Source organism: Mus caroli, unplaced genomic scaffold (genome assembly GCF_978045245.1).
Source record: "Mus caroli unplaced genomic scaffold, Mus_caroli_1 scaffold_4, whole genome shotgun sequence".
Lineage (NCBI taxonomy): Eukaryota > Metazoa > Chordata > Mammalia > Rodentia > Muridae > Mus > Mus caroli.
In genome coordinates this window covers 28459598-28468771 of record NW_028227259.1, presented here as the reverse complement: position 1 = coordinate 28468771, position 9174 = coordinate 28459598, and the positions used below count along the sequence as shown (strand labels likewise).

Sequence of the window (9174 nt, the reverse complement as noted above, 5' to 3'; positions counted from 1 at the left end):
AAAGATCAAGTGACCATAGGTGTGTGGGTTCATCTCAGGGTCTTCAATTCTGTTCCATACCAGTACCATGCAGTTTTTATCACAATTGCTCTGTAGTACAGCTTTAGGTCAGGAATGGTGGTTCCACCAGAGGTTCTTTTATCCTTGAGAAGAGTTTTTGCTATCCTAGGTTTTTTTGTTGTTCCAGATGAATTTGCAGATTGTCCTTTCTAATTCCTTGAAGAATTGAGTTGGAATTTTGATAGGGATTGCATTGAATCTGTAGATTGCTTTTGGCAAGATAGCCATTTTTACAATATTGATCCTGCCAATCCATGAGCATGGGAGATCTTTCCATCTTCTGAGATCCTCTTTAATTTCTTTCTTCAGAGACTTGAAGTTCTTGTCATACAGATCTTTCACTTCCTTAGTTAGAGTCACGCCAATGTATTTTATATTGTTTGTGACTATTGTGAAGGGTGTTGTTTCCCTAATTTCTTTCTCAGACTATTTTTCCTTTGTGTACAGAAAGGCCATTGACTTGCTTCAATTAATTTTATATCCAGCTACTTCATTGAAGCTGTTTATCAGGCTTAGGAGTTCTCTGGTGGACTTTTGAGGGTCATTCATATATACTATTATATCATCTGCTGCAAAGAGTGATATTTTGACTTCTTCTTTTCCAATTTGTATCCCCTGATCTCCTTTTGTTGTAAAATTGCTCTGGCTAGGACTTCAAGTACAATGTTGAAGAGGTAGGGAGAGACTGGACAGCCTTGTCTAGTCCCTGATTTTAGTGGGATTTCTTCCAGCTTCTCACCATTTACTTTGATGTTGGCTACTGGTTTGCTGTAGATTGCTTTTATCATGGTTAGGTGTGGGCCTTGAATTCCTGATCTTTCCAAGACTTTTATCAAGAATGGGTGTTGGATCTTGTCGAATGCTTTTTCCTCATCAAATAGATGATCATGTGGTTTTTGTCTGAGTTTGTTTATATACTGGATTATGTTGATAGATTTCCGCATATTGAACCATTCTTGCATCCCTGGGATGAAACCTACTTGGTCAGGATGGATGATTTATTTGATGTGTTCTTGGATTCAGTTAGCGAGAACTTTATTGAGGATTTTTGCATCGATATTCATAAGGCAAATTGGTCTGAAGTTCTCTTTCTTTGTTGTGTCTTTTTGTGGTTTAGGTATCAGAGTAATTGTGGCTTCATAGAATGAGTTGGGTAGAATACCTTCTGTTTCTATTTTGTGGAATAGTTTGTGAAGAACTGGGATTAGATCTTCTTTGAAGTTCTGATAGAACTCTTCACTAAACCCATCTGGTCCTGGGCTTTTTTTGGTTGGGAGACTATTAATGACTGCTTCTATTTCTTTAGGGGATATGGGACTGTTTAGATCATTAACCTGATCTTGATTTAACTTTGGTACCTGGTATCTGTCTAGAAACTTGTCCATTTCATCCAGGTTCTTCAGTTTTGTTGAGTATAGCCTTTTGTAGAAGGATCTGATGGTGTTTTTTATTTCTTCAGAATCTGTTGTATGTCTCCCTTTTCATTTCTGATTTATAACAACAATTTTTAAAGTAACAAGGATTCCAGGAGAAGGGAGAGCTATGGATCTACTAACCTACACTTGAGCGAGGGGTCACTCAGCAAACATCAGAGCACTGAATGCTTCCTAAGATAGCAGCCTGGACACCCCAAGGATGTCCACACCCCCATCCACAACAGGCAGGCTGTCCACCCAGGCTTGATGGCACTTTTAAGACACACACACATGCACACACACACACACACACACACACACACACACACACACACACACACTGTATCAATCAATTGCCTGCAAACCAATAGAGTCTGAGGTTCTCTGAATGGATGGGGAGGCAAAGGAGACCACAAGGAACAGTTATAAAGATTCTAGCAGCCTTAATTACAACAGTGCAATAGTATTTCTTCCCACACTCAACAACATTAAACCATTGTCTTCTATAAAGCATCTCCTGGAAGTTAGATACATCTGTAGCAACTCTTGCTCAACAGTGGTTGGTGCTCAGATGTCACACCACCCCAACAATATGTAATCACTTCCCAGCAGACTTGGCATAAAGCCTGTACACACATCAGAACATGCCTCACAATCAAGTACTTTATTACAGAACTCTGACATCCATGAACTCTGTGACTACTCATGCTTAGCATTAGCTGGTTATTCCAAATACCATAGAATACAAAATGATAGGAAATATAACATCAATTTGTATTTCAAGTTTATAACCTTTTATTTACAAAAATAGGCTGGGAAGGCAAGGGTTCCCCCACCTTACAGTCTTTCCTGGAGAAACCACTGCATCCTCTAGTAGTTGCTACAGTTGCATGGACTCCTTCAGAGCTACACTTGACTAGAAGCTCGGGTGGAAAGGAGATAGAGTGGGAGGGGCAGGAGAGGAGGGGCCAGGAGGAGGACCAGGAACATACAGGATAAATGGCTTTACTGAGAAGACCGTGCCCAGCCCCACTGGTGATGAAAGCACGCTGCTCACACACCCATTCCACACTGCTATGTACAGGAGCCGTGGCTGCTCTGGGTTCTGAAGGACACTTATTCCCCAACAGGTCACTCTCAGACAATGGGTCCAATGCAGATACTAGGACATGACTCCTTAGACAGGGTTGTGGCTGCAGATGCTTGGGCCATATTCCTCATAGTCCTTCTTGGTCTGACAGACCTGAAAGAACTCCGGCTGAAGGAGGAGCAGCCAGCAAGAGGAAGAATATGAGCAGGTGGGAAGAGGAAAACATTGAGCAAAGAAAATCAATTGATCCACTGACTTATCCGTGGGTCCCTGTCAATCATGGTACCACATCTGACCTGATAACAAACCAGGCAAAAATTGACTTTGCTTTTTAAAATTCACTCAGCAATTCTCAACTTTACAAAGCAACAACAAATCTACTTAGTTTCCCTTACTGGGATCAAATATGTGACAACTTGAACTAAAAATGGCTGCTAACAAACTCTGAGGGTGGGGGAATATTAATAAATAAAATAACCACTTGGAAGGGACAATGAGCAGGGTGGATTTTTTGTTTTGATTTTGTTTTTTGTTGTTGGTGGTGGTGGTACTGGGGTGTTTTGTTTGTTTGTTTTGTTTTGTTCTGTTTTTGGTTGCTGTTGTTTTCAAGACAGGGTTTCTCTATGTAGCCCTGACTGTCCTGGAACTCACTGTGTAAACCAGGCTGGCCTCTGCCTCCTAAATGCTGGGATTAAAGGCATGTGCCACCACTGTGTTTGTTAATGAAGCATACAATTTAAATAACTAAAATATTTTTACATCAAGTAGAATTTGTTTTGCCTATTTAAAGCCATGCAAACAGAACACATGTTATTTCACATTTGTAGACAGTACTTATCCAAACTCAATAGGAAAGCACAAATGACAAGAGATCAGGGACTTACAGTTAAGGCTAGCATTGAGCCTCCAAACCACACAGCATAGCGCTGCATGTGGTGCATGATCACCTGCACCTCCAGAGGCTTGGGCTGCAAAAGAAAGCAACTGCGTTTAGTCTGCATTTAGTCTGCGCAGTGCATCCTTCAAGCAGTGTGTCCATGATGGACAGTGACTCCACCGGTGACGGCCTCAGTCATGTTGTAGGCCCATCCCACAAATTCAGGAGACCCCCTCTACCAATACTAAAACACACAATTAATCAAACCAATAGCTTCCCTCAGACAAATCATAGGGCATAGCAAGGCCAGTAACAAAGTGAACCCCCAAACACTATAACAAAACAAACACTGCACAGGGCACCTTCACTGCCGTAGATTCTCTTCCCTACCAAAGCCCACCTCAGGGAGAAGCCCAGACCGCACCTCGCAGCTCAGAGCTGTGGTCTTGGATGAGCATGGCCTGGCTCCCCACACACAGTAGTTCTTTTGCATTTAATGAGAACATTTCCTCACCACAAGCCCATCTTGTCTCTGCAGCACCCTGGTCACACACACTGATGCCTGACCTAGGTGGTTTTAAGGACGACCTCCCATGAATTCCAGCATCAAACCTCGGCTACCCCCCCGAGTGAAGCTTGGCTCTACCCCCACAGTGGCTGGCACACAGCCTCCTACCTTTATCCTGCCTCCACTGAGCTCTTGGCTCAGCTTTAACCTGGTGTTCACCACTCTTTTCAAATCTCTCTGCAGACAACGTCCAAAATCTCTAAACATTGTTGAGCCTCCAGAAAGAACGATGTTCTGAAAGACCAAAGTGGACAGTGCACAGCCTTGTGTGAGACTTAGTGCCTGTGATGGTCCAGTCTCTGCCTACAGCAGGACGAATTGTGTAGGTAACATGCTATGCAGCATGAGCGCCCCCTGTAGGAGTTGAAGGCAGACTGCTGCTGGGCTGCCTGCAGCAACTCTCCCACACCCTCTCCTCTTCCCTGCACTGCATCCCCTGGAATCCCTCAGCTGACACCACCAGTCAGAAAGCACAGGTTTGCTGTGTTTGCAAAGACTGGTTACAAACTGCAGAGATATGGGGAGGCTGGGACTTGCAGCTCGAGAAGAAAGTTGACTATCTTAGGCTAGCTTTAGCCCCTGAATAGCCATTTCTTGTCCACCTCTGTGTCAGAACAAACATCCTTTGACTAATGTATAAAAGCCTTAGTAAGCTATCAGCCTAGAAGATTCGAGTTTCCGCCAAACCAAAAGTTAAGACAGTCTACGAATAGCATTTGGGGCCTACAGAAAGGCTCCCCCATCTTGCTCTAGTTGCCTCTCTTACATGCCCACCAATGCATTTGAACTTGTTTTGACCTATAACTTTCTTCATCCTGTAAAACTCTGAAATTGCTTCCACATTGGAACATGGAATCTGGGGTGACCCCAATCTGCATTTCTGGCCGTGGTCCCCTAAAATGGGCTCCAGAATGGGCTCCTGCTTTCTTTAAGGGTGAGAGCTGTCACCTTTATCATCTACAGGGAGACAGCCTGGCCGCAGAATCTTCCCGAGAAACTTTCATCCTTCCTCAGAGAACTACACAATGAGGCCTGCACTCCTGCTTTGTGGGCTGACTCTCCTCAGAGCTCTACCATGCTGTCTGTCTATGTCACTAGGGTCTGAACTCCTCAGAGTCTCCAACATGTCTGATTCTACATGACATTAATAACTGTCCCCCTTGAATCCCTCACCTTTCGCTAGCCAAAAGGCATATATTATATTTTTTTTATGAGAGCACAATACCAATCATTTCCCTGGTACTTCCTCCACTGAAAGCAACTGAAAACACAAAGCAACTCATGCCCACGCTCCCCATGCCCCAGGCAGAACCCTGACAAGAGCCAAGAAGCCAGAAAATCCACATTAATTGGCCCTCAGGCTCTATATAATAGCCAACAGGGTCTTCCCTCCTACTGGAACCCTTCAGAGCCGAAATGCAGAAAGGAAGCACATTCAAATCCCCTAGGGAACATTTTCAAATGGCTCCTCCCTCTGCCCACAGCCCCATGATCGCTCCAGACTCTATCATGTGACCACACCAGATGTCTGGTGGGTGAGGCAGGATGAGAATCATGAAACTGACTGGCTGTTACAATGAAAGGCAGCTCTATTCTCTCAGGCTACAGAATATTATTTAGGACAATGAAAGTGAAATTGCCCTCATTTAATTTTCTGACAGAAAATATCATTTGAGAAAACTATAAAGAAAATAAAAACCATCCTTCAAGGATCCATGAGTTCCCACACTGCCTTTCTGGATGCCAGGCACCCCATCAGCCAGGCAATCCCTCACGAGTTTATGGGAAAGCAATATCACACAGACTCAGGCCAGAGAGTCCAGGTTAGGCTGGGTCTGTTCCTCTCATTACTGTTCGCTTGCCAGTGTGGCCAAGATAAAAGCCATAGCTGCTGAGGTGAGATATGTAGAGCAGGCAGTAGAGACAGAGGCAGAAGAGCAGAGTCCTGTAAAGCCATCTCAGATCTAGTCTTCTGCCTTGATACATAGTCCAGCTCTAACATGAGTTTATGTAGAAATTTCACCTCTAATAGCCTACCCATAGCCTTAGGAAAGCCTACAAGAAACTCACACTGTTTCAGGAGCTAGGCTGAGGACCTTCAAGGACAACACTTTGCCAGGCCATGACAGGGCTGAGACACGGGCCGTGAGAAACCACAGCTGGGTGGCCACTGTAATCTCCAGTCAGATGTCTCTGAGAGGGTTCTGAAGGGGGCTTACAGATCTGATGTGAATCGCTGAAGAAAACCTTCCACAGCACTGCAGTAGGGGAGGTCCTCCAAGGCACTGTGACACTGGGCTGTCAGCAGAGAGAGACCTTACACACCTTCACAGCATTCTCAGGGATCCCTGAGGGACACTGTGTCGTTGTGCAGAGGAGGGGTCCTGCCTGTCCTACCAGCCCAGGCCTCACAGTTCCCACATCTGTCTCTGGGCACTGTGAGGCTGCCAGATGTGCTTTCTCTTTCAGGGGGTGGGGGCGGTGGACACTTGTGGATGTGCGTGCGGGTATGTCTGAGTCAGAGGGCAACCTCGGGGGTTGCTCCTGACTGTCTACTTTGTCTCTTGTTCACTCTATACCTCAGGATGGCCGCCCCATGACTTTCCAGGGAGTCTCCTATCTGCCTCTTACCTCATCTTAGGAGACTAGGATCACAGACAGACTGCCACCCTAACCTGGGTTATAGATGCAGATTGCCACCCTAACCTGGGTTACTCACACATATACAGCAAGTCCTTTTACCCAGTGAGGCATCTCCCCAACCCAGTCTTTCACTTTTTTTAAATGTATAAAGCAAGCACGGTTCATTTTCTTGGAAAACATGAAATGAATGTTGTTAGTAGGTCCCAAAAATTGCTTCTAAAATGTCTTTCTCTAGAATGACAGAAGTTCATATCTTAAAATGTGATTTTTACACTTTTAAAACTTTTTCAAAGTCATAGGCCCCTTTAAGTATCTTTAGATTTAGAGGTATGAAGCCCTTTCTTGTGCCAGAGAATGTACCCAGTGTGGCCCATGGTCTGCCCAATGCAACTTTAGGAGTTTAGTGCCTTTTCCCAGTGATAGTGCTTGCTAAGGGAAGAGGCTGTATCCCTGGCCAACACAGTGCTCTCCTGGTTATCTCAGTGCTCCCCTGGCTGTCACAGTGCTCCCCTGGCTATCTCAGTGCTCCCCTGGCTGACACAGTGCTCCCCTGGCTGACACAGTACTATCTGGCTGTCACAGTGCTCCCCTGGCTGTCACAGTGCTCCCCTGGCTGTCACAATGCACAGGCATAGAAGTCTCTAAGGACATTTATTTGTACAAAGTGCATCGTGTGTAAATGTGTGGGTCAATATTACAGCAAGAGTGAAGCTTAGGAAAATGAAGTCCCTGAAGGCAGCAAGAGGTACAGTGATAATGCTGATGGGTCACCTGAGAAGTACCACATTTTGAGAACCCACTCTTTGTCCTTACTCCCCTTGAGTCTTCCTAGTTTCCCACCCTTTGAGCAGTCATCTGGATCAGGAAGGCCCACAGGCTTGTTTGTAAACTGGCTTTGTTGAGACAGAAAACTTATCAAACACAGAATGGGACTTACAATGCAATTCAGGTCACATAGAAGATCTTGGTGCAATAGCTGAATTTAATAATGATTCTACCTTCTTCATAAAGGATCACTATTGGGGCTGGGGACACGCATATGGTCTGGTAACCATCTCAATAGTTCATCTTCACCAAGCTAGTGATCCAAAAGACACTGAGTCAGTCACGGTCCCTTCCTGTAACACAGGTGGCTCTTATAAGGACCCAGAGTCAGTCACTGTATCTCCTATTCTCACACTTTTTCTAATCACCTGAGAGCATCATGCTTCCTCCTAAACATTTTAGGTGTGTGCACACTAAAACTGTCCCACATTGCAGTGGCCATCTTCAAAGCTGCATTCATAAGTACTGCTCCTTCAATATCTTGTTTCTTTGTCTTTTAATAACTTTTACATCTTTTTCCCCTCCAGTCCAAGACCCAGCTCAATTTTACAATTACTTGTCATGTCTTTGCAATGGATTTCTTAATTAAAAAATAATAATAATCCACTAGGGAATGAAGTAAATGTTCACCAGAATACCCTAGTACTCTGCGGTGCTGTAAGATCTCAGGTGGCCTCCAGGGGTGGGAGGCCTGGGGTTCATATGCCTGCTCTGCAGCTTCAGAGAGGAAGAATACACAGGATACACACAGACCCCCTCACCTGAACAGTCTCTGAGGAGCCTCCCTGGGCAAAAAGAGCCTCTCCAGGCAAACGTAAGAAAATCACTGACTTCCATACACCCACTCTCATCCTACGTCAGACACACAAGCTAACTCGAAACAGACCACAGCCCTGGATAAAGAGTTAGAGATACACAAGTCCCGAAATTAATTGATGATATGTAAATGTGTAGATTTTTGAAGCTTCAAGACCTGGGGATAAGTTAGATCTTTAGATGCTACATAATAAGTAAGATATATAGACAAAAATAAATAAATTGAACCTCATGAATTAAACATTTCTGTTCTTGTTCAAAATATATACCTAAGAAAATTAAGACAATTCACAGACTAGGTAAAAGCTATCTGCAACACACACACAAACACACACATACACACACACACAAAAGTAGTATCATCTCACTCCCTCTCCCACTGGCCTGCCCACCCTGCCCTCACTTCACCATTACTCCCACTCACACACAGCATCATGCACATGGTGTCCAGGATTCTGCCCCATTTGAGTGGCAGACAACACTAAGGTCCTTGAGTGATTACCAGCAGAAACTCTAGAGACCTCACAGTGCTAGGACAGCCCCTGTGCACTGCCACCATCATGCGACCACCACTTCAATGCTTACTTACCCTCTGCCTCCCCTGCCAGAGCTCAGCCTCTGCCCTGGACCCTCAATAAGCCAGCCTCAGCCCAAAGGGCCTCCCTACCCTGCATTCCACAGTACACAATCTCCATTAGAGTGTCATAATCAAAAGTAAAAGCCAATGTGCCCTCAACTGCTGAAGTCAAAACAAATCTGATATATTACAGTCACAGCAGAGACTCCCCCACCCCTCAGTGGGATTAGTTCAGCTAATTCAATTTATAATGAGAAGGTCAGGCTGGTTCCATGACAGACTTCAAATAGGCAGTTAAGGGAA

At 44.7% G+C, this 9174-nt stretch overlaps 1 pseudogene; it reads right to left on the bottom strand.

Annotated features, from left to right (window-relative positions):
* Window positions 1-2637: 2637 nt before the first annotated feature.
* LOC147005102 (actin-related protein 3B-like) overlaps window positions 2638-9174 on the bottom strand; it is a 242741-nt pseudogene continuing 236204 nt past the window's right edge.